General features: G+C 41.6%; 1 protein-coding gene across 7 annotated transcripts in view; it reads right to left on the reverse strand.

The window, feature by feature from the left end:
* The window catches only part of abi1a (abl-interactor 1a), a 110,831-nt gene that overhangs the window by 49,118 nt on the left and 34,803 nt on the right, over window positions 1-26,910 (reverse strand). The gene's annotated exons all lie outside the window — the stretch shown is intronic.

Here is a 26,910-nt window from a genome sequence, read left to right on the forward strand (position 1 = left end):
CTACGTGATGCTGGTGGAGGAAAACGTTTCCTGACTCGCTTCTCCAAAACACCCCAAAGTGGCTCAATAATATTTAGATCTGGTGACTGTGCAGGCCATGGGAGATGTTCAACTTCACTTTCATGTTCATCAAACCAATCTTTCACCAGTCTTGCTGTGTGTATTGGTGCATTGTCATCCTGATACACGGCACCGCCATTGGATGCACATGGTCCTCCAGAATGGTTCGGTAGTCCTTGGCAGTGACGCGCCCATCTAGCACAAGTATTGGGCCAAGGGAATGCCATGATATGGCAGCCCAAACCATCACTGATCCACCCCCATGCTTCACTCTGGGCATGCAACAGTCTGGGTGGTACGCTTCTTTGGGGCTTCTCCACACCGTAACTCTCCCGGATGTGGGGAAAACAGTAAAGGTGGACTCATCAGAGAACAATACATGTTTCACATTGTCCACAGCCCAAGATTTGCGCTCCTTGCACCATTGAAACCGACGTTTGGCATTGGCACGAGTGACCAAAGGTTTGGCTATAGCAGCCCGGCCATGTATATTGACCCTGTGGAGCTCCCGACGGACAGTTCTGGTGGAAACAGGAGAGTTGAGGTGCACATTTAATTCTACACTGTATATATATATATATGTGTATATATATATATATATATATACATATATATATACAGTGAAGCCCGAAATTATTCATACCCCTGGCAAATTTTGACTTAAAGTTACTTTTATTCAACCAGCAATTTTTTTTTTGGACCGGAAATGACACAGGCGTCTCCCAGAAGATAATAAGACGATGTACAAGAGGCATCATTATGGAAAAAAAATTTTCTCAGCTTTTATTTACATTTGAACAAAAAGTGGCATGTCCAAAATTATTCATACCCTTCTCAATAATTAATAGAAAAGCCTTTATTGGCTATTGCAGCAATCAAACGCTTCCTATAATTGCTGACCAGCTTTTTGCATGTCTCCACTGGTATTTTTGCCCATTCATCTTTAGCGATGAGCTCCAACTCTTTCAGGTTGGAGGGTCTCCTTGCCATCACCCTGATCTTTAGCTCCCTCCACAGATTCTCAATTGGATTCAAGTCAGGACTCTGGCTGGGCCACTGCAAAATGTTAATGTTTTTGTCCGCTAACCATTTCTTCACCACTTTTGCTGTGTGTTTTGGGTCGTTGTCGTGCTGAAATGTCCACTGGTGCCCAAGGCCAAGTTTCTCTGCAGACTGCCTGATGTTGTTGTTGAGAATCTTGATGTATTGATCTTTTTTCATGATGCCGTTTACTGTGATTAGGTTCCCTGGTCCATTGGCTGAAAAACACCCCCAAATCATTAGGTTCCCACCACCATGTTTGACAGTGGGGATGGTGTTCTTAGGGTTGAAGGCTTCTCCTTTTTTACGCCAAATGAAGGATACATCATTGTGGCCAAACAATTCAATTTTTGTTTCATCTGACCATAAAACAGAAGACCAGAAGTCTTCTTCTTTGTCCAGATGAGCATTTGCAAAGGCCAAGCGAGCTTTTGTGTGCCTTTTCTGGAGAAGTGGCGTCCTCCTTGGTCTGCGTCCGTGGAACCCAGCAGTGTGCAGTGTCCGTTGGACTGTCTGCCTTGAGACGTTGCCACCAGCAGAGCCCAGATTCACCAGGATGGCCTTGGTGGTGATCCTTGGATTCTTTTTCACCTCTCTCACTATCCTCCTGGCCAGCACAGGTGTCACTTTTGGCTTCCGACCAAGTCCTCTGAGATTTTCCACAGTGCGGAATGTCTTGTATTTTTTAATAATACTTTGCACTGTAGCCACTGGAACTTGAAAACATTTAGATATGGCCTTATAGCCCTTTCCTGACTTGTGAGCTGCCACAATGCACAGCCGCAGGTCCTTAGTGAGCTCCTTTGTCTTAGCCATGACTGTCCACAAACCAACTGCAGAGAGTTGCTGTTTTTCACCTGTTGAGTTGATTAAAACAGCTGTTCCCAATGAATCAGGGTAATTAGGATGCTTTAGAACAGCTTGGACTATTTGGAATGGTATATGACTTTGGATTTTCCCATAGACTGTGACAGTTTGCAAAGGGTATGAATAATTTTGGACATGCCACTTTTTGTTCAAATGTAAATAAAAGCTGGGAAATATTTTTTTCCATAATGATGCCTCTTGTACATCGTCTTATTATCTTATGGAAGACACCTGTGTCATTTCTGGTCAAAAAAAAAATTGCTGGTTGAATAAAAGTAACTTTAAGTCAAAATTTGCCAGGGGTATGAATAATTTCGGGCTTCACTGTATATATATATATATATATATACAGTGTATCACAAAAGTGAGTACACCCCTCACATTTCTGCAAATATTTTATTATATCTTTTCATGGGACAACACTATAGACATGAAACTTGGATATAACTTGGAGTAGTCAGTGTACAACTTGTATAGCAGTGTAGATCTACTGTCTTCTGAAAATAACTCAACACACAGCCATTAATGTCTAAATGGCTGGCAACATAAGTGAGTACACCCCACAGTGAACATGTCCAAATTGGGCCCAAAGTGTCAATATTTTGTGTGACCACCATTATTATCCAGCACTGCCTTAACCCTCCTGGGCATGGAATTCACCAGAGCTGCACAGGTTGCTACTGGAATCCTCTTCCACTCCTCCATGATGACATCACGGAGCTGGTGGATGTTAGACACCTTGAACTCCTCCACCTTCCACTTGAGGATGCGCCACAGGTGCTCAATTGGGTTTAGTCCATCACCTTTACCTTCAGCTTCCTCAGCAAGGCAGTTGTCATCTTGGAGGTTGTGTTTGGGGTCGTTATCCTGTTGGAAAACTGCCATGAGGCCCAGTTTTCGAAGGGAGGGGATCATGCTCTGTTTCAGAATGTCACAGTACATGTTGGAATTCATGTTTCCCTCAATGAACTGCAGCTCCCCAGTGCCAGCAACACTCATGCAGCCCAAGACCATGATGCTACCACCATCATGCTTGACTGTAGGCAAGATACAGTTGTCTTGGTACTTCTCACCAGGGCGCCGCCACACATGCTGGACACCATCTGAGCCAAACAAGTTTATCTTGGTCTCGTCAGACCACAGGGCATTCCAGTAATCCATGTTCTTGGACTGCTTGTTTTCAGCAAACTGTTTGCTGGCTTTCTTGTGCGTCAGCTTCCTTCTGGGATGACGACCATGCAGACCGAGTTGATGCAGTGTGCGGCGTATGGTCTGAGCACTGACAGGCTGACCTCCCACGTCTTCAACCTCTGCAGCAATGCTGGCAGCACTCATGTGTCTATTTTTTAAAGCCAACCTCTGAATATGACGCCGAACACGTGGACTCAACTTCTTTGGTCGACCCTGGCGAAGCCTGTTCCGAGTGGAACCTGTCCTGGAAAACCGCTGTATGACCTTGGCCACCATGCTGTAGCTCAGTTTCAGGGTGTTAGCAATCTTCTTATAGCCCAGGCCATCTTTGTGGAGAGCAACAATTCTATTTCTCACATCCTCAGAGAGTTCTTTGCCATGAGGTGCCATGTTGAATATCCAGTGGCCAGTATGAGAGAATTGTACCCAAAACACCAAATTTAACAGCCCTGCTCCCCATTTACACCTGGGACCTTGACACATGACACCAGGGAGGGACAACGACACATTTGGGCACAATTTGGACATGTTCACTGTGGGGTGTACTCACTTATGTTGCCAGCTATTTAGACATTAATGGCTGTGTGTTGAGTTATTTTCAGAAGACAGTAAATCTACACTGCTATACAAGCTGTACACTGACTACTCTAAGTTATATCCAAGTTTCATGTCTATAGTGTTGTCCCATGAAAAGATATAATGAAATATTTGCAGAAATGTGAGGGGTGTACTCACTTTTGTGATACACTGTATATATATATATATATATATACTGTATATATATATATATATATATATATATATATATATATATATATATATATTAGGGCTGTCGAAGTTAACGCGATAATAACGCATTAACGCGACCTCAATTTAACGCGATTAAAAAAATTAGTGCCATTAACGCAAATTCTAGTTCATGTTGACACTTGACTGGTAGAACAAACGTTTTAATGTCGGACTTGCCACCGTTTTTCATTTGCGGTTTGTTAACATAATGTAACCGATCGTGGTAGTGATGCACTTGCATAATAAAGAAATAAATACACGCTATATTCACAAGTTGTCGGGAGCAGAACACTTTATTACACTTAATTAACTTCTTCTTCTGTACCGAATACCGGAAAGCTGAGTCGAGCACGTTAGTTCATGAACTATGGAAGCCCCAAAGGGTCAAAACACACTCACTTCGTGTAGAAACGTCCATCAAACCATCGTCACGATACAACCACAGAAAAGTCTGTTACAATAACTACGCCTTATCCCACCTAAAGCACCGCTGATCTACAATGTTTGCTGATGGAGAAATTCTAACCTACAATCTGACATTTACTGCCTAGTATGTGAGTGAATAAACTCCCTTACAGTTTTCTCTTGTCCCAGCAGTTTTTAACATAAGTACATTTAGCATAAAATGTGTTCACCATTTTAATTGTAACATTTCACTTAAAAATCCTTGTTTTCTATAACATTTACACAGATTTTTTTTAATGCGATTAATCGCGATTAACTATATGAAATTCTGAGATTAATCGCGATTAAAATTTTTAATCGTTTGACAGCCCTAATATATATATAATAAACAATAATACATAAACATTGCCTCTACATTGTGCAACTGATCTCAAACTTTCAGTCGTTTTCTCTGTTCCTCTCTGCTCATCCCGCTGTACTCTCTCTCTCTCTCTCCATTTTACAGTCCGCGCTTTCAAATCTCGGGTCCGTTTCAAATCGCTACTACATACTGAACAGTACGAGTGTGTACAAAAAGTGTGTACCCGGATTAAGTCCTGTTAGGTACTGTTTAATTGAGAGATTTGGGACGCAGCCCTGGGGCTTCCTCGCGTCACCTGAACACAGCGTAAACGCGTGTCCCGTGCGGAACACCGTGAGCTAGGTATCGGTGTATGGAATAAACGATTCCTCGATGCGAAAAATTACAAGCATTACAGTTCATCTGCTGTCTGCAGACAACAACACACACAACACCATGACAATGAACGCACAAGAGGCCATGGTGTGTGTGTGTGTGTGTGTGTTAAAGGTGGTGGCAGTTCTCTTTATGAAGGCAAACAAACATGCAGCTGGTACAGGGGGAAGCGAGAGGCCGCAGAGGCTGATTTCATCTCCTTCCTGTGTGTTAAAATAAGGTTTGAGTTCAACCGCTAAACACACATTCATATACACACACACACAACAAACTAAAATCCACACACACAACAAAAGCATTCACACACAACAAACAAAAACATTCAAACACACAAACAAAACATTCACACAACAAACAAAAATAACCACACACAAACAAAAACATTCACACACACAAACAAAACATTCACACAACAAACAAAAATAACCACACACAACAAACAAAAACATTCACACACAAACAAAACATTCACACAACAAACAAAAATAACCACACACAACAAACAAAAACATTCACACACACAAACAAAACATTCACACAACAAACAAAAATAACCACACACAACAAACAAAAACACACACACAAACAAAACATTCACACAACAAACTAAAATAACCACACACAACAAACAAAAACATTCACACACACAAACAAAACATTCACACAACAAACAAAAACAACCACACACAAACAAAAACATTCACACAGACACACACACAAACAAAAACACACATTCACACAAACAAAACATTCACACAACAAACAAAAACAACCACACAACAAACAAAAACATTCACACAGACACACACAACAAACAAAAACACACACACAGACACACACACAAACAAAAACACATTCACACAAAACATTCACACAACAAACAAAAACAACCACACAACAAACAAAAACATTCACACAGACACACACAACAAACAAAAACATTCACACACAGACACACACAAACACACATTCACACAAACAAAACATTCACACAACAAACAAAAACATTCACACACACAGACACACAAACACACATTCACACACACAACAAACAAAAAGTCACACAAACACACAACAAACAAAAACAGTCACACACAACAAACTAAACCACACACAGAGACACACACACACAACAAACAACACAATTCACATAGACAACAAAAACACACACAAAACATTCACACAACAAAAAACACCATTCACACACAACAAACAAAAACAATCACACACAACAAAATATCACAACAAACACACATCACATACAAACAAAAACATTTACACACAACAAAAATATCACACACAGCAAATAAAAAACACACACAAAACAAAACCATTTACACACACAACAAACAAAAACATCCACACACAAACAGAAAAAACATTTATACACACACAAGCACACAACAAACACATTCACACACAAACAAAAACATCCCCAACAAAAAAATCACAACAAACACATTCACACACAACAAATATCACACACAACAATCACACCTACAAACCAAACATTTACATACAAATAACAAAAACATCCACACACAATAAACAAAAAGACACAACAAACACACAACAAACTAAAACAATTACACACACAACAAAAAACACTCTCATACAAAACAAACATACAACAAACAAAAACACACACCACACAAAAACACACACACAAAACATACAACAAACAAAAACACACACCACACAAAAACAAACAACATACAAAAGATTCACAAACATGCACAACAAACACATTCAAATACAGAAAAAAATAGCAAAGCAAACACAAAACAAATAAAAAACATACACACAACAAAAACACTCACAAATACACACAACAAAAACACATACACATCACAAACATTAACACAACAAAATCACACACCCCACAAACATTCAAAACACACATATGCAGAAACAACAAAAGCATTCCTACACAGACACACACCCACAGGCAAACATAACACACACAGATGTTGAAATCCTGCAGTGGTGGAGTATCTGTGTCTCTGTGATCTGTGTCACTTTTACGCTGCATCTCACTTTACATTTTCCATCACACCTTTATTAGAGCTGCACTTTAACTACATTACGCTTTAGAGCACAGGGCACCAGCTCCTCAGCCTTTATATAAAAATTAATACATAATAATAATAAACTACACTGGGTTAAATGAAAGCAGAAATGATAAGGGAAACACCTTTCATCTGTTTTATAATAAGGGAACTATCGAAGTAATACACTTCAGACACTCCATTCTCAATTCCTCAATCAGTAAAGGATTCCACGTTCAATACCTTTTTGTGTGTGTGTGTGTTTTGGTTTGTTTTTTTATGTTGGCCAGCTCTTGGTTTTATTACATGAATAATGTGAAGTAGCACTTAGTGGTTAATGTTTTAACTTTGGCTAAATTACAATTTGTGAGATCATTCTAGTTTTTTCTGCTTTAAAAATCCAGAATCCAAATAAAATCCTACACAGTTTGTACAACTGCTGAAGCAAACACAATTCAGCAGCACAAACAGTGAAACACTTTAACGTACAACAGTTACTTTATTCACTATACACTGTCCAGCTTCCCCACTGATCTTGGTCTAATTTTTTACATAACAAAAACCTGGCTTTTTAACAGGGGTGTGCATACTTTTTATATCCACTGTATATATTGGGACGCACCTCTTAATCGTTACATTCAGGTGTTTCATTTAGTCTCGTTGCCACAAGTAAATAAAATCAAGCACCTAACCATGAGGTCTACTTTTACAAATATGTCTAAGAATAGGTTGTTCTAAGGAGCTCACTGAAAGAGTGACTGTCTAATAGGATGCCACCATTGCAACAAGTCAGTTTAAGTTCAATTTCTTTCCTCCTAGATATTACACGAACAACTGTTAGTGGTATTATTGAAAAGTGGAAGCATTAGGAAACCACAGTATCTCAGCCACAAAGTGACAAACCACTTAAAGTTCCAGAGCTGGGTTGTGGAGTGCTGATGCGCAAAGTGCATAAAAGTCGCCAGCGCTCTGCTAACTCAATAGCTCCTCAATAACCCAAATTTCTTATGGCATTAGCCTCACGTCACCAAGCACAATGCTAAGCGTCAGACAGAGTGGTCTAAAGCAAGCTGCCACTGAACTTCAGAGCAGTTGAAACGTGTTCTGTGGAGTAACAAATCAAGCTTCTCTATCTGACAGTCTGATAGACGGGTCTGGGTTTTGTGAATGCTGGGAGAAAATTACCTGTCTGACTGCATTGTGCCAGCTGTAAAGTTTGATGGATGAGGGAGGTTGATATGGGGTGGTCAGGTCAGGACCCCCAAAGGACCACTACAGAGTAGGTATTATTTGGGTGGTGGATCATTCTCAGCACTGCAGTGACCATGACATGGTGGTGTGTTAGTGTGTGTTGTGCTGGTATGAGTGGATTAGTTTTTAAACACCTCACTGTCCCTGCTGGACTGAGAATAGTCCACTAACCAGAATTATATCCAACCAACAGTGCCCCATGGGCAGCATCTTGTGACCACTGATGAAGGTCTAGAAGATGACCAACTCAAACAGCAGCAATAGATGAGCGATCGTCTCTGACTTTACATCTACAAGGTGGACCAACTAGGTAGGAGTGTCTAATAGAGTGGACAGTGAGTGGACACGGTATTCAAAAACTCCAGCAGCGCTGCTGTGTCTGATCCACTCATACCAGCACAACACACACTATCACACCACCACCATGCCAGTGTCACTGCAGTGCTGAGAATGATCCACCACCTAAATAATACCTGCTCTGTAGTGGTCCTGTGTGGGTCCTGACCATTAAAGAACAGGGTGAAAGCATTCGCTGGGTCCATTCATCCATGTTGAAAGCACATACATGCTGATTGTCTTTCTTGGGGTGGATTGGATCTTCCAGCGAGACAATGCGACATGTCACATGGCTGGGAATGTCCGACATTGGTTGGAAGAGCATGACCAAGTCTTCCAAGTAACACCCTGTCCCCCTAATTCTCCAGACTTTAACTCAATTGAGCATCTTTTGGACCACCTCGATCATTCCATCAGGACGGGGAGGAGGGACAGGCTTACTGATAAAGAATGGCTTAAAATACGCTACCCTGTTGACCAGTACTACCTACAATTCCTTTGAATACCATGCCATACTGGTTAATACTCCTGTCAAACTAGGTATCATTGTCATTTACCGCCCACCTGGGCAAATGGGCGAATTCACACATGAACTAGACATGCTGCTGTCTTCTGTCCCTGAACATGAGTGTCCCATACTCATTCTTGGTGATATGAACATCCACCTTGACAGTCCCTGTTCTGCAGACTTTAAAACTCTCATGCAGTCATTCGACCTGGAGTGGGTGCCCAGCCCTCCAACCCATAAAGCCGGTAAAAACCTGGACTTAATCTTTGCTAGGAATTGTGACACCGACTCTTTAACTGTCACTCCTTTGCACCTCTCAGATCACTACTTTGTACAACTCAATGTCCGCATCCCAGAAATAACAACCGCTACTCCAACTACGGTCTCTTTCCGCCGCAATCTAAAAGACCTCTCAGCAGACCAGTACTCCTCACTGGTAACTGATACTATACCTCCATTAAGCGCCTTCTCTACTCTTAATGTGAATGAGGCTACAGACACACTTTGCTCTACCTTGAGCTCATGCCTGGACAGTCTCTGCCCTCTGTCCTCACGAACCATCCGCTCAAATAAACCACAGCCATGGCTAAATAACGATACACTCCGGAAACAACGCTCGAAACTCAGGGCTGCCGAAAGAAAATGGCAAAAAAGCAAGAACCTGGCTGACCTAGCCAGTTACCAACTACTCTTGTCTAACTTCTCGGCCAGCATCACTACTGCTAAAGCTGACTATTATCAAAACAAAATCAGCTCCCTCACTGATTCACGAAAACTGTTTGCGGCATTCAAATCGCTACTTAACCCTCCGCCTCCTCCTCCTACCAGCTGCCTCACAGCCGATGTGCTGGCATCGTTCTTCACTGGAAAAGTGTCGGCCATCAGCAGCCAGTTCACTGATCCACCCAAAGATATTCATTCAACCTCGGTCAAGGGCGCAACCTTTTCCTCGTTTACCCCTCTTACTGAGGACGAGGCACTGACTCTCCTTACATGTAGCCGTCCTACTACATGTCCGCTTGATCCAATTCCCACAAAACTGTTACAAGCAGTTGCTCCTGTGATAATTCCAGCTATCACACATGTGATCAACACCTCCTTAGCCGATGGAGAGTTCCCAACTGCCTTCAAACAGGCTCAAGTAACTCCACTACTCAAAAAACCTACTCTCAACCCTGACCAAGTTGATAACTATCGACCGGTCTCACTACTACCTTTTCTTTCCAAAGCGATAGAAAAAGTAGTCTACAAACAGGTCTCTGGTTTCCTCTCCCAGAATGACCTCCTGGACCAGAACCAGTCCGGCTTCAAAAAAGGGCACTCCACTGAAACGGCTCTGCTGTCTGTGACAGAAGCCTTAAAATCTGCCAAAGCTGCAGGGCAGTCCTCAGTCCTCATTCTACTGGACCTCTCAGCTGCTTTCGATACGGTCAATCATGACCTTCTGCTCACTATACTCTCAAACATGGGCATCTCAAACAAACCACTCTCATGGCTTAATTCATATCTCACCGGGCGTTCCTTCAAGGTGTCATGGTTAGGACAACTGTCCTCAGCCCACTCACTATCCACTGGAGTCCCCCAGGGCTCAGTACTGGGACCCCTTCTCTTCTCCATTTACACCACCTCTCTGGGTCAGATTATCCGCTCACATGGTTTCTCTTACCATTGCTATGCTGATGACACACAGCTCTATCTATCATTCCCGCCTGACGACTCCTCAATCTCGGCGCGGATATCACACTGCCTCTCAGACATATCCTCCTGGATGAAGGAACACCACCTTCAACTGAATCGATCTAAGACTGAACTGCTGATTCTTCCGGCAAAACAAACCGTACAGCACAGCCTCAGCATAACCATCGACTCGCTTTCACTCTCTCCAATAAAGGTTGCTAGGAACCTAGGAGTCATGATTGACGATCAGCTGTCCTTTAGAAACCATGTTGCCTCAGTGACTCGGTCCTGCCGCTTTGCACTATACAATATCAGAAAGATCCGTCCGTTCCTAACGCAGTATGCCACCCAGCTCTTGGTCCAAGCTGTGGTCATCTCCCGCCTTGACTACTGCAATGCGCTGCTAACGGGCCTCCCGGCCTGTACCATAAAGCCACTACAGATGGTACAAAATGCAGCAGCTCGCTTGGTATTCAACCAACCAAAACGAGCACATGTTACTCCACTACTCATTGAGCTCCACTGGCTTCCGGTTGCTGCTCGCATCCAGTTCAAAGCTCTTACAATCGCCTACAAGGTGATAACGGGACAGGCACCCACTTACATGAACTCACTGCTAAAGGCTTACGTTACCCTCCGTCCGCTGCGCTCCTCCACAGAACGCCGTCTAGCTTTGCCGAAAGTACACACAAAGCAATCCAGGCTGTTCTCATACATAGTCCCCCGATGGTGGAACAAGCTTCCAGCCACTACCAGAGCAGGGGCGTCCCTCGCTACGGTAAAGAAACTCCTGAAGACCGAGCTCTTCAAGGAACACCTTCTCTCCTAACACCTCTAACACACTAACACCTCTAACCTCGTTCTCATTCCCTCTCCTCCACTCTTCCTCCTCTAGTTCTTCTTCCTCTTTGTCTATGCCACCTTTCTGGCCTGGTAATCTAGCAAATCATTTCGTTTATTTATTTTTTCTTTTCTTATTTTTATATTATTTATGCTGTTTTTAGAGATGTACTCCATTTATTGTAAGTCGCTTTGGACAAAAGCGTCGGCTAAATGTAAATGTAATGTAATGTAATGTAATTGTGTTCACACTGTGGATCCTATCCCACATGAACTCCAGCAGCTGTGGGATGCACTGCAGTTAGCATGGATCCTACCAGGACCTTATGGAGTCACTCCCAGTCCGTCTAGCTGCTGTCTGTGCTGCACACGGCACTTACTCTGGACATTAGCTGGTGGCCATAATATTGTGAATCGACACACATACACACACAAGCATGAACAGTAGTGTTGTTTCTGATGCAAATGCATATACATTTATACATGTCTAATCTACTGTTTAGCTGTACCTACTTTTTAAGGTTCTGTTATTCTATGTCAGCAAATACTGTAGAGAGCTGAGAAAACACAGATATGAGAAATAAAGCAAAAGCAGAAAGAAACATTTCATGTTTCATTTATATTGCTGATAGTGTTCTACAGAAATGTCCTTAGACAGGATATTAACAGATATCTCTAGTGCCAAATTTCACACTCGTAATTATAAGCAGGTCAACTAATTATTGTGCGTGTGTGTGTGTGTGATTTCTTAAATAGTGTGATTTTTTTTTTCACTTTATTTATTTTTTATTTATTTTTTTTATATATTTTCTTTATGCATTTTCTCCCCTTTTTCTCCCTTTTAGCATGTCCAATTGCCCGATTGCATCATGCTTCCTCTCCACCAGGAGAACGAAGCTAACCCACGCCCCCTCCATCACATGAGCAGCAGCCGTAAGCATCTTATCACCTACACTTCGACTAGTGCAGTTCAGCGTTGTGTACTGAGAGACACACCCTGAGAGCACTCTTTCCTCATCTCTGTGCAGGTGCCATCAATCAGCCTGCAGAGGTCGTAATTGCACCAGTCATGGGAGAGAGACCCCAACCGGCTTAGGCCCGCCCATATCTGAACAACAGGCCAATCGTTGTTCATGTGGCCGCTCAGCCTTAGCCGGCAGGCAGAGCTGAGATTCGATACGATGTATTCGAGATCCCAGCTCTGGTTCCAGCGTGTGTTTTTACCGCTGCGCCACCTTTCATTATTATTCCCTGGTGTAGCTGCAACCTTGGCCACATACACGGGTCAATGAGGGCTGCGGGTGTCAGCAGCTCAGAAAGTCAGTAAGTATTGCTGTTGCAAGGCTAAATTATTCCTTATCCAGCCTTCCCTTTCCTAACCATGCCACATCAAGTCAAAATTATTTGTATAGCGCTTGTACAATCATCATTGTCTCAAAGCAGGTTTACAGCTTGCAGATCCAGACATGAAAAAAAAAAACATGAGCAAATTGTTTGTGCAGTCCCTGACCAGTGCCACCACTCAGATTTAACTCTTTATTGCCTTTATTGAAGTGGGGTAGTGCATTTGACTGCTGCGCCACCTTTGTCCCATAAGTTTTGGGGTTTTTTAACTGTATTATTACTGACACCAGCATTTATACACTGCACCCACCCACAGTGTCTGTTTAAACACCCCAACCATTCACTCTAAAAAAAGCTACCAACACTCTGCCAGTTTGAAGATAATTACTAATCAATGGTGCAGAGCAATTTAGAAGCTACTTCTATGTAGGAAGTTTTACCATCCATACTGTTCTGTCTCAAATGGGCTGAAACTGCATTAAACACCAGTTACTCCTCAAAGTTCTTCCTCAATCCAGCAGTTGCATAGATGGAGATGCATCGTCACTATTGACCTCCTGCCAAACTGGTCCACCCATTCCCAAGGCTTTTGGAATCATCAGCTATTTTTAGAGGCTGTGAAACAAATCCTGACTCATTCACATTTTCCATAGAGAGCCATCTCTTGGGTTTCTGATGCGTCTGCAGTAAAACCCATGGAACGAGTGATTTCTGCTTTGCAGGCTCACTAATTTTAATACATTAAAATAAAATATGGGTTATCTTTTATCATCAGTATTTTTAAAAAGCCAAGGTTGGCAGTTAAAGGCCAAATCATGTTGGCTAGAGTATTAGAGCTTTGTGCCACCTGAGTGCCCAAATGAAATGTTTTAGTCAACAGCATTAACCAAACCATGACAGGTTAATGATTTGTTAGTTATCAGTTTTTAATCAGCATCCATATTCCAACACATGGACACACACTCATACAGACACCCAAACAAACCCACACACACATATAATATTTAGTAATGTCTGATTCGCTGTTGCAATGCCTTTGCTGCATGCACCACACCCACACTGGTCAAAAAGGGCCGTCAATAGCACCTGGATTTTTGACTTCTTTTTCACCAGCTAGCAACTGATTCTTACAGAGAACTGTAACACACAATGAGAATCACAGTATGCACTTTATACACCGATTAGGCATAGCATTATGACCACCTTCCTAATATTTTGTTGGTCCCCCTTTCGCTGCCCCATACACACCAAACTGCGATGCATTGTATATTCTGATACCTTTCTATCAGAACCAGCATTAACTTCTTCAGCAATTTGAGCTACAGTAGCTCGCCTGTTAGATCGGACCACATGGGCTAGCCTTCGCTCCCCACATGCATCAGCGAGTCTTGGCCGCCCATGACCCTGTCGCCGGTTTATCGCTGTTCCTTCCTTGGAGCACTTTTAATAGATACTGACCACTGCAGACTGGGAACACCCCACAAGTGCTGCAGTTTTGGAGATGCTCTGACCCAGTCGTCTAGCCATCACAAATTGGCCCTTGTCAAACTCGCTCAAATCCTTACGCTCACATGTTTTTCCTGCTTCTAACAGATCAACTTCGAGGATAAAATGTTCACTTGCTGCCTAATATATCCCACCCACTAACAGGTGCCGTGATGAAGAGATAATCAGTGTTATTCACTTCACCTGTCAGTGGTCATAATGTTATGCCTCGTTGATGTATTGCTCCACCACTACATACCAGTAGCTCAACCAGACCGTAGTAGCTATTATAGCAAAAAAGAAGGTGAAGCTCCTTTCCATACTGCCTCCCACCGCCCATACCAGGCCACTGGCTCAGCTGTGACTCAAACTCTGACTCAGGTCTTCGCACTGGTGCTCTAGGGCAACAGATTGATGGTTTCGACAGATAGACATTGTTTATACAGCACACACAAGTGATTTCCCGGCAGTGCCCCGAACTTGGCGTGTCTTATCAGAGCACAACCATGAGTGTAGTTGCATATTTAGTCTAGTGGAGAGCAGCCTGTTTCAGCTGCTGTTTCTTTAAGAATTTAGTCCCTTCCCAATAAGACTTTGATCCCACTTATGTTTAATCCAAAATCCCTTACAAAATACTCCAGACTTTTATTCTCATTAAAGTCTCACATTATAATATTACTTCACACTGTCTTACGGCCATGCAGTATTTTATATCACCATCCAATACATGTTTGAAAGTAGAATTCGTGTAATTTGTCAATTTTTTTCACATAATATTCGAACCTTTAAAACAAAATGTGTACCTTTATTAAAGCAATTAGCCACGAGAGGCCGTACGTTACTGTGATTTTAGCACGGGGATGACGTTTTTGGCACGACGCGAAGCGGAGTGCCTAAAACTTCTTTCCCCGTGCTAAAATCGTAACAGTAACGTACGGTCTCGAGTGGCTTATTGCTTTTATAAAACGGCGGTCAACATAAAATATAATAAATACAACAATGTTTAATCATAAATGTATTTATTGTGTATAAACTTACAATAAAGCATTCTTCCGCGACGCAAGGTAATCCGATTAACAGTGTTGCTAGGCAACGTGAGGGCGAAAATAACATTAACTTTCTCTATTCAGTGGCGTATTAATATGGAATGATGTGAGGTGGTCCTAGGTGTGCGTTTATCGGGGATTTTACAACGGCTTCGAACGCGGCTCAGCCAATCAGATTTTAGGACCGGAACTATCCGTTTTATAATACAGTATACTCTTTTGCAATTTTCCCTGTTTTTCTTAATGTAGTCTTACCCAATTCCCAGTTGTGTCTTTTTTCCACCGCTGCAGACCCATATCCTGTCCGAGAAGGGACGTACCTAATACATGTGCAGTTGCCAAATGCTTCTTTTCACCTGCCTGAGGTGGGTTTATACAGGGATCAGTATTGCGTTCACGCACTGCTATCCATTATTCACCATCCCAGTGCCGGCTTCTTGGACTAGCCAGCAGAGGCCACAGCTGCAATGAGGAATCCCTTCAATCATCTCAATCCCTCCCTCAGACATAGCCAATCATCATTGTGTAGGCACCTTGCCAGTCGTTGCTGCTAATGTCTGGGTGCCAGATACAACCCTAACCCTACATATATTTAAATTAGTCTTTTTTAATTACATGACTTTTTGGGTGGTGCATCTTACAGTAAAACAAGTTTTTGGACCTGCTCCCTTTTTATTAAGTGAGAAATATGGTGAATCAACTATAGAGATCTGGAGATGCCAGCTGTGGATTTATGGTCAATAAGGGCAGTGATTTTCCAGCAGTGAGTCGGTCAGTATGAAACTAATTCAGAGTTACAGCCCCATCATTTTCAGCTCCATGATGCAGTGATTTAGAGTCTGCCTGAGCTCAGTCAATGATCTGGCTCTGAAATGAATTACACTGCTTCATTATTCACACATCATTCATCGTGTTACTGACCCAACACTTCACAGGCTTATTAAAACATAGAAATAAATAAAGGTTTTAAAAAAGTGGTAAACAGAGGCCAATGTTACTCATGTCAGAGAATGTGACAGGTGGAAGTCTATAGGTCAGTGGTGTTGCAGTGCTTAGGGCTATCAATCAAAAGATTTAGGATTTAAAACCTGGCTTCCAAGCAGCTACTGTTGGTTCCTTGAGCAAGGTCTTAACCATGTGCTCTGACCCCAGCTTTCAATTAAGCCGAGATATGCAAAAAGAAAACCTTTTATTGGACTGTACACTAGTGCTGGGTGGTATGATGGTTTATTCGATATACCTGTTTTGATTCCTCATACTGTATGGATTTTTCATAGCTTCAGTAGGCAGCAAATCATATAATATTGCTCACCACTAAAAGCGCTAAGGAGCGCTGTGCAGATTAGATACAGCTCACCTGTTAACCAGGTAGTGTTAGCATAACAGTTTTAAAAGATGAGAGAGGTTTCCTAGATATGGTGGAAAAAATACACAAAAGCAGAAAACAGATGGAGGATGAAGAGAGGGAGACAAAAGATGCACTGGAAGAACCTGCCAAAGAAATAAGCTGTGTCTGCAGTTTAAAAATGTTTTGGTTTCCTACACAGAGTAAAACACTATACTTCACGTCAGTTACTATACTATTACTAAACGTTATACCAACAACACTGAAGCAAGGTAGAAGCAGAGATGTATAAAGTCGTCCACTTTTCTACAACTAGCCAGTAGTTGTACAGTGGAGTCGTACCTCAGTATAACAAAATCTCTGCGCACTTCATTAGTGGTGACTGGCCTATGTTGTTTCATTAGTTAAAGGGAGAGCTACGGGTAATTATATAATACTTAAATATTAAATAAACAATCAAAATTGTATATATTGCACCTGTTTCACATGTACTGATTCCATTGTGGCATTTTATGTGGCCAAGAAAACCTTATAGTACTTAAAATCTTCATTATATACATAAACATAATACAACAATGAAGTGTTTCAGTCTGTACCTCATACAGACACCAAGGGTCTTGATGGTTCAGTCACACATACGTTCAGTAAATCGTTCACAACAAAGGACAATTTAGAGCAGCCAGTTCACCTAATGTGTTTAAATGATGGTGGTGAAGGGGCGAGAAGAATGGACTACAGTTAGCGGTGTGATTTAGAAAATTAGAAATGAATGATGTCTATAGAGGCATTAGAGTGTCGTGTACAGTATGTGGTTATGGCTCTATTATAATGAGTAACTATGTGACTCGGCATGAACCAGTCCAACATCCCACCCTCCCTAGTACCCGTTTCCAACTTGGCAGCCTCCATTCATACACTCTATGCCAGAAACGTGGCATAAATCTCCCACTGCTGTGTAAATTAAATGACCGTAACGATGTTTGTACTCCCGACCTAGCAAGCCGGTTCAACACGGGTGCTAAGAGTCAGTGAACGGTGACATAACACATAGGCAAAGTGAAAGGAAGGCAGAACTAAACGTAGAATCAGTAAAATTATTCAGACTGGATTTGACAGCCACTCTGACTTCAGTGCAAACAGGAAATAAGCTGTTTCAGCATTTCGGCAGCACAGCATCTAAGGAAATGCAAACTATGCGCAAACAGGAACATGTATAACTTCATACAGAGTAACAGCAGCAATGCTACAGTGATAAGCGTACAGGCGCATGTGCTACGTCTGCTTATTCACACGTGTGGGTGGATGGGTTAGGCTTTCAGCCAGTGCAGCAGAGTTTCATACCAGAGAATAACCGCACCTCGTTACATGGTTATTTTGGATTCGAGAAATTATGGCCAGATGTTTTAAGGGTTACTGGTGCACTTAAAGCCTCTTTTAGAAATGCTGTCCACATTTAGACAACCTGACATAAGTAATTCAACATCACTGGCACTAGAGATGCTTTACCTTAGCACAAGGTAAAATATTCATTAATAAATATTGGTGCAAATTATACTGTCCTTTCTGAAGCTCATTAAAATAGGACACTGGGCCGCTCAGGTGGCACAGCGGTAAAACACGCTAGCACACCAGAGATGGGATTTTGAACGTCGTTTCGAATCTCAGCTCTGCCATCCGGCTGGGCTGAGCGGCTACATGAACAACAATTGGATGTCGTTCATCCAGGGAAAGCCACACCAAGGCTCCTCATAACTGATGCAATTACGAGCTCTGCTGGCTGATTGATGGCGCCTGCACAAAAGTCAAGGAATAATGCGTTGATCAGGGTGTGGCTCTCCTTGCACAAGGCTGATCCGCATATGAACTCGCCTTGTGCAGGCAGGTGAAAAGATGCAGTCAGTATTGCACACGTGTCGGAGGGGGCGTGTGTCAGTTGCGGTGCTCCTCAGTCAGCAGTGGAGGGTAGTTTCGGTATAGGGGAAGCATAATGCAATCAGGGTAATTGAATATGACTAGATTAGGGAGAAAATTGGGGAAGGGGGGTTGCGAAAAAAAAGACACGTGTTTCAAACAGCAGCACTGATCAAACAATGAAATATTCTTTTGTTACTGGTTCATTTATGTCCATTAACTGCTTTTTCCTGGTCATGGTCATGTCAGGTCCAATTTAACTGGAAAAATACTCATGACAGGGCAGGAACACCCTGGACAGGGCACCAATCTATCACAGGGGTTCTGCCACCACTGTCCCATCCTTCCTCAAACATAGCCAATTATGTCTTTGCAGACATGCGGCCGACTAATAGCACTGCTGAAATTCGAACCCCGATCTCGTAAGTGGAGTGCTGTGTAGTAGACCACTTGAGTTTGAACCTCAGCTGTGCTATCAACCATCCCAGGGCTTCACAGACATGATTGGCTGTGTCTGATAGAGGAATGGTGGAACAGATTCCTCTTTGCTGCTGCAATCGTGGCCTCTGGTGGCTGGCTGAGGCACCTGCAAGAGAAATGGTTAATTTATGGATGGTAGTGCGTGACTCTCCGCACGCCATGCTACTCTCTATGACTATGTCTGGAAAACGAGAATAAACATTTTGCAAATGGGTGCCTAAGTGTTGGTCTACAGCATGTTTAACAGCAGAGAAAATCTCCTAAATTATCTTTTCAGCAAATTCTTCATCAATAACACTTGTCGGACAGCAATAGCTCAGACACTAATCACTGAATGATCAGCTTCAAGCATCAGCACAATCGATTTACTGTGCAACACCAACGCTGGCTCACTAAACAAGTCCTTCATGTCCGACTGACCTCGTTAATGCAGAGCTGTCGATTGGCCAAGGCATTACATGTAATCTTAGTCTTTCTCACTAATAAACATCTGTCTCTGCTGGAAGAAGTGCACCAGAAAGAGATTATCAGCTGAAACTGAACTGCTCTCCTGTTAGAAAAGCTAGAGTAGCAATAGCATGCCAGTATGTGGCTTTGCAACACCACAGCAAGCTGCTTACCCTGGTTAAGAACTCATAACTCAACATTGAAATGGACATACACTTGTAAATGCTATGTACACCATATGGTAAAAAGTATGCTTGTTGGAAAGCCTATTCCAAAACCATAAGTATTAATGTAGAGTAGCCCCTCCTGCCCCTTTGCTATAAGCAGCCTTGCAACTTCTAGAAAAGCTTAGGTTTGGGAATTTGTGCCTGTTCAGTAAATATAGCTTTTGTGAGATCACTGACTAATCTTGGATTGAAAGACCTGGCCGGCAATGTTTAAGTTAATTCCAAAAGTGTTCAATGGGGTTGAAATAAAGAATCATCAGCCCATCTCTTATGGACTCAGCTTTGTGGAAAGGGGCACAGTCATGCTGAAACAGTAAGAGGCAAAGTTCCACAAACTGTTAGCAGTTGTAAGCATATAATTAATTTTACATTATCGACTTTATAGACCTGTTAGTAGCAGATGTGGCCGAAACACCTAAACTCATCAATCATTAAAAGGGGTGCCTACATACTTTCAGACATGCAGTGTATTGGTGGTTACTGTGGCTAAATATTTATTTATTTATTTATTAGGATTTTAACGTAATGTTTTACACACTTTGGATATATTCATGACAGGAACGATAGTTAATGGTTACACAAGATTCATCAGTTCACAATTTTTATGTCAAACACAGTCATAGGCAATTTAGTATCTCAAATTCACCTCACTTGCATGTCTTTGGACTGTGGGAAGAAACCAGAGGTCCCAAGGGAAACCCACACAGACACGGAGAGAACATGCACACTCCACACAGAAAGAACCCAGACCGCCCCACCTGGGAATTGAACCCAGGGCCATTTTGCTGTGAGGCAACAACGCTACCCACCGAGCCATCGTGCCACCCGTGTGGCCCAATAACTTTGATTTTTGTTTGATCGGATTTTAACACACTACCCCAGAAGGCTTTTTATTTTCTTTTAAAACAACACTTCTATCTGTTACATCAAAATACATCTGAGCTATGTTGGAGGAACTGTGGACAAGTGGGTGACCTGACCCATACATTTTGGAATTTTGGAAAAGGGTTCAAAAAGAGATTAATCAAATTTTAGGAATCAGATTTACATTAGACCCTGCACTGTATATACTAGGTATACCACCTGATAATGTGACTGATGGGGACATGATATATTTATTGAGAATTTTGCTTCTGGTAGCAAAGAAAGCGATTACAGTGTGCTGGTTAAAACCTCAACCACCCAACATTGTACAGTACAATGGAGAGATATGGTTAAAAAGGTTTTTATTATGGAGAAAATTACAGCAAGATTACAGCTAAGATCAGATTCGTTTAACAAAAAATGGTTACCAATAATGCTTGAAATCCAAGAACTGTAACTACCTCTTCTCTTAATTATTATAATTTTTTTTTTTGTACCACTTTTGTTTTTTCTCTTTTGTGATTATGAATGCATCTCATACATGTTGGAAGTTTGTATGTATTGTTTTTAGGGCTGTCGAAGTTAACGCGATAATAACGCATTAACGCGACCTCAATTTAACGCGATTAAAAAAATTAGTGCCATTAACGCAAATTCTAGTTCATGTTGACACTTGACTGGTAGAACAAACGTTTTAATGTCGGACTTGCCACCGTTTTTCATTTGCGGTTTGTTAACATAATGTAACCGATCGTGGTAGTGATGCACTTGCATAATAAAGAAATAAATACACGCTATATTCACAAGTTGTCGGGAGCAGAACACTTTATTACACTTAATTAACTTCTTCTTCTGTACCGAATACCGGAAAGCTGAGTCGAGCACGTTAGTTCATGAACTATGGAAGCCCCAAAGGGTCAAAACACACTCACTTCGTGTAGAAACGTCCATCAAACCATCGTCACGATACAACCACAGACAAGTCTGATACAATAACTACGCCTTATCCCACCTAAAGCACCGCTGATCTACAGTGTTTGCTGATGGAGAAATTCTAACCTACAATCTGACATTTACTGCCTAGTATGTGAGTGAATAAACTCCCTTACAGTTTTCTCTTGTCCCAGCAGTTTTTAACATAAGTACATTTAGCATAAAATGTGTTCACCATTTTAATTGTAACATTTCACTTAAAAATCCTTGTTTTCTATAACATTTACACAGATTTTTTTTTAATGCGATTAATCGCGATTAACTATATGAAATTCTGAGATTAATCGCGATTAAAAAATTTTATCGTTTGACAGCCCTAATTGTTTTGTGTGATGAATAATAAAAAAAAAAATCAGTTCACAAAAAAAAAAAAAAAAACACCTACTGTGGGCCTCATATTACTGGACTGTAGATGACAGGAAAACCATGATGGCTTCTTAAAACTTACTGTATTAACATTACTGTGTATTATGAGCCAAAATGTTAAGGCCACCCGTCTAATATGCTTCCAATAAAGCTCTGACCAGCCAAAGCATGGACCACACAAGATGTGTCCTGTTGTATCCAGTACCTGGATGTTACCAGCAAGTCCTCTGAATTATGTTCATTGTATGGTGAATTATCTTACAGTTTATCCTGGTGCAATCTCTTCTACCACTAAACATGCACTGGTAGTCTTCATTATTATAAAGGAATAAGCGAATTAAGCATAGTTTCTTCTATGCACCAATGTCCAGGTTTGACACTTGATTCCCCAGAGTAGGTGCTTTTGTTAGTTAGCATTTGACTGACATGTGACTGTGGAGCCTTATTACAGAAGGGTTTCTGTGTTGAGACACATCTCCTCAATCACCAGTATTAAAAATATGTCACCTACTATGGCTATTATCAAGGCTGGATAATAGATGTAGTTTTTAAATGTCAAAGTAGTCAATTTGATAGTGGTTAGAGTGTTTGTGTAACTATGATGGTGTAGAGTTTAATTGATTCTTTTTTTCCTAACCTATATGGCATTTTAAGTGCTAGTCCTTCTTTTGGTGGTACCAGACACTAAAGCTGTTGTCCTCTGACATTATTAAGCGAATTTCCTTCGGGATTAATAAAGTATCCATCCATCCAGCCATCCAGCCATCCATCCATCTATCCATCTATCCATCTATCTATCTATCTATCTATCTAAGTACTGTGAAACATTGAGATTGATTTTAGACAGCAATCCCATCTTTTCTAATCCTGGAATCTCTCGCTTCCAGCTAGCTGTTGCAGATTTAATGCACTCCTTGATTGAAGCAATAAAGTTTCATGAGGCTGTTTCCCTTTTTATCTTCTCACATTACCAAGTCATGAGCACTGCCATATATAGAATACATTTCATACAAAACTGCATGTGAATAAACCGTCAGTACTGCCAGTCAATATTGTAGTCTGTTTCCAAGCTTGACACTCATCCGCATAGGCAGTGGAAAGGCGCTTTACTGCGTATCATGTCAAAGAGGTGATATGTGTTGGAAGCAAAGATCGGACTAAAGACTAGCCCGCAATCTTTTTCCTTTCTGTAAACCCCACCCAGCTTCCTGTAGTCGGTGCACTTAACCTCAGACTTTAGCAAATTAGCTTTTTAAATGGATGTTTCAGGAATAGGCTGTTCAACAGTTCAAACTGAATCTCGTCAGAGTAAAAGTCTGGCCCTGCGAGACTAAGCTGGCAGTAACCCGCTGTTCACTTCTTAAGCTGTCCAAATACTTTTTTAAAGCTACAGTGTACACAAAAACGATACAGCTCTGACCTTAACTGGATTCTTTTCTGCCAAAAATGTCGCTATGCATCTCCACAGTAATAACAATTTTTACAAACATGTGTGAAGGCCAGTGGTAATGCTGTGTATTAAACTGCAGCACCATCTCAGTTAGTTTTTATTCCTTATTAGGGCTGGCTCGATACCACTTTTTTATGTTCAATACCAATACCAATACTGCAAATTGAGTATCTGCCAATACTGATACCAATCCGATACTGTCATTTCTTCTCTCAAACAGCTAAGCAGTAATAATACAAGTAGCTATCTAAATAACAATGCTCAGACTGTGAAACAAATATTCTAAAAGAATAAATACAGAACCTACAACATTTAGCAGCATTTTTGGCTTGTTTAACAATCAAACGCGATGGACCAATTCGAATTAACGCAGAGTTGAAATTTTCTGTTCTGTCACGTTTTTAGTTTAATAAAAACCAAAGTGCGCTAAAAACAGTGTTTTTAGATGTGGCAGTAGTAGATGATTTTTTAAAATTCTAAAAGTTGAAGTAGATCAGATTGTTTTAATTTTTGAATGGCTGTTGCAGATGAGTTGTAGATCAGTGGCACATGTTAATGATGTCATCAAGAGTGAGCTGGCAATAAACGACACTCTGTTGGAACATATCTCCGTGTGTTATTTGCTTTACACACAAACAATGACCTTATTTACATTAAGTGTTATTTACATTAAGCAACAGTATCAGATCGGATTACAAATTTTTTTCTTTCCGATATCCGATCCAGTGATTTGAGCCAATATCAGACCGATACCGATACAGAGTATCGGATAGGTGCAAGCCCTATTCCTTTCACATGCAGCATAAAGACTTTCTGATTTTGCTTCTGAAGTGTAAAGTGCTGAGGATGGGACTTCCCCAACCCAGACACGGAATCCTACTAATCTAATAATCAGACAGAAGCCAAAACGCAGACAGACAGAATGACCAGAAAGACGGTTGGAAGCAGAAAAGGGAATCTCTCTCTCTCTCTGTCTCTGCTGAAACTCCAGCTGGCCAGACAAGGCTGTTTTTGTTCAGTCTATTAACAGCCTCTTCATACTGAGTTCAATCAGCCTCTCATTCAGACTCTTTCTGCTCAGCAGGTTCAGTAGCAACGCTGCAGTCTTCTCTTAAAAACAGTCCAGCAGAGTGGTGAGCAGCTGCACACCAACCATGCCTTTTTGTCGTATCAGCAGCAACTCCTGTTGTCCGGTTAAAGCACCTAGAGGAGCGGTGATGGGATGCAAATAGAGCAACGCTCTGCCATACATGTTAGGACTTTATGTATTACTCTAAAAACAACAAATCACATATTGAGAGCCATGCTACGCTCTATGTGACACCACCCCCAGCACCGCCTTGCCCATCCCTCAACACAGGCATCCAGACCAGTCCCAGAGATCGCATATCGCAGCAGCAATGGGAAGTAATTTGATCTGATTGTCTCATCCTCAAACACGACCGATTGTGTGGACGCCCAGCCAGAATCATTAGAACTCGCAGGTTCGAACTTAAACATTTTGCGTGCCAGTGAGCAACCGAAGCACCATACTGACAATCAACTTCCTATCCAATTTGCTATCCAATTACAAACATTGTATAAATTGTATAAGTCAGGCCACCACCAATCACTAATGTTCCACTATGTGTGTTTACGACAGACAGCAGGGCCACTTGGACCATCTGTCTGTATGAGACAAAGCAAGCAGTGAAAGCCTTAAATAGGCTCATTTATAAACTATACTAATTTATAAACTCTGTGTGTTTCATTGTGAGAGATTTGGTATAAAGTCCTGATAACACTCCATTAGTACACATTTAATGACTATGAAGAGAAACTAGCCTAAAAGATTTGTTTGTCCATTGACTGGGGGATAATGTAGATCTGTTTTCCTTTTTTGCACCCAATTCAGGCATGACCAATAGGAACTTATCTCTCTGTCAATGCAGCCGTCACAACCCTGAAGTCCTCCTATTTTCAACAGCACCCTTGTGCTGGATTTGGATGCATATCGTATTGTACTGTAGGCTATCGTGCAATGGAAAAGGGGCCAAAGAGACACAGTTTCATGTACTTTAAACTTACAGTGCACTACTTGTACAGATGTTCTTGAGATTTGATTATGACCTCTAATCCGCTCTTAGAGATCTATGCACAGCTTGCTTGATGTTCTTGATGCTTCATGTTAATTCTTATGTTTGTGTGTCAATCAGAAAGAAAAGAAAATCCATTAGAAACTTATGAAAGAACTTATTCAGATTTTATTCAGTCATAGAAACAGAATTGTTGGGGAAATCTTTTAATACCCAGGACTGCCATGATACACATGTCCCTTGAAGCGAACCTAAAGCTTTGTCTTCCACTATAATTTTAACCATATCCTATCTTTAAAAAGTCCCACTACATGCACAAGCACCCAATAACTATTTAGGCTGATGTTTTATTTTAATCACTAGGTTGTTTATTAAGGGAGGCACGGTGGCTCTGTGGGTAGCACTGTTGGCTCACAGCAAGAAGGTCCTGGGTTCGATTCCCAGGTGGGGCGGTCCGGGTCCTTTCTGTGCGGAGTTTGCATGTTGTAGCTGTGTCTGTGTGGGTTTCCACCGGGAGCTTCGGTCAGACATGCAGTCAGGTTAACTGGAGACACTGAATTGCCCTATAGGTGCATGGGTGTGTTTATGTGTGTGTGTCTGTGTGTGTCTGCCCTGCAATGGACTGGCACCTCATCTAGGGTGTTACTGTGTGCCTTGTGCCCATTGAAACGCTGGGATAGGCTCCAGCAACCGTAATTGAATAAGCGGTTAAAAAAATGAGTGAGTGAGTGAGTGAGGTTGTTTATTAGAACATCTGTATACAACCACTAAAGCCCAGACCCCTTACTCTTCAAATCTGTTGTGTCCAAACAAACAGTTGGCCTGATCTGTGAATCCTGTGCTAATGCAGCTCTTTGTTGTCATTTCACATCATATTACTATAAAGTAATTTACAGTAAGCCTTTGTAACCTAGCAGTTGTAGCCTAGAGGTTACGGTACTGAACTAGTAATCAAAAGGTTACTGGTTCAAGCCCCACCCCTGCCATGTTGCCACTGTTGGGTCCTTGAGCAAAGTCATCGACCCTCAATTGCTTAGACAATATACTGTCACAGTAATGTAAGTCGCTTTGGATAAAAGTGTCTGCTAAATGCCAAAAAAGTCAGTAGAAGTGTGTTTTGCTTTTGAC

This window comes from Trichomycterus rosablanca, chromosome 3 (assembly GCF_030014385.1).
Source record: "Trichomycterus rosablanca isolate fTriRos1 chromosome 3, fTriRos1.hap1, whole genome shotgun sequence".
NCBI classification, from domain to species: domain Eukaryota; kingdom Metazoa; phylum Chordata; class Actinopteri; order Siluriformes; family Trichomycteridae; genus Trichomycterus; species Trichomycterus rosablanca.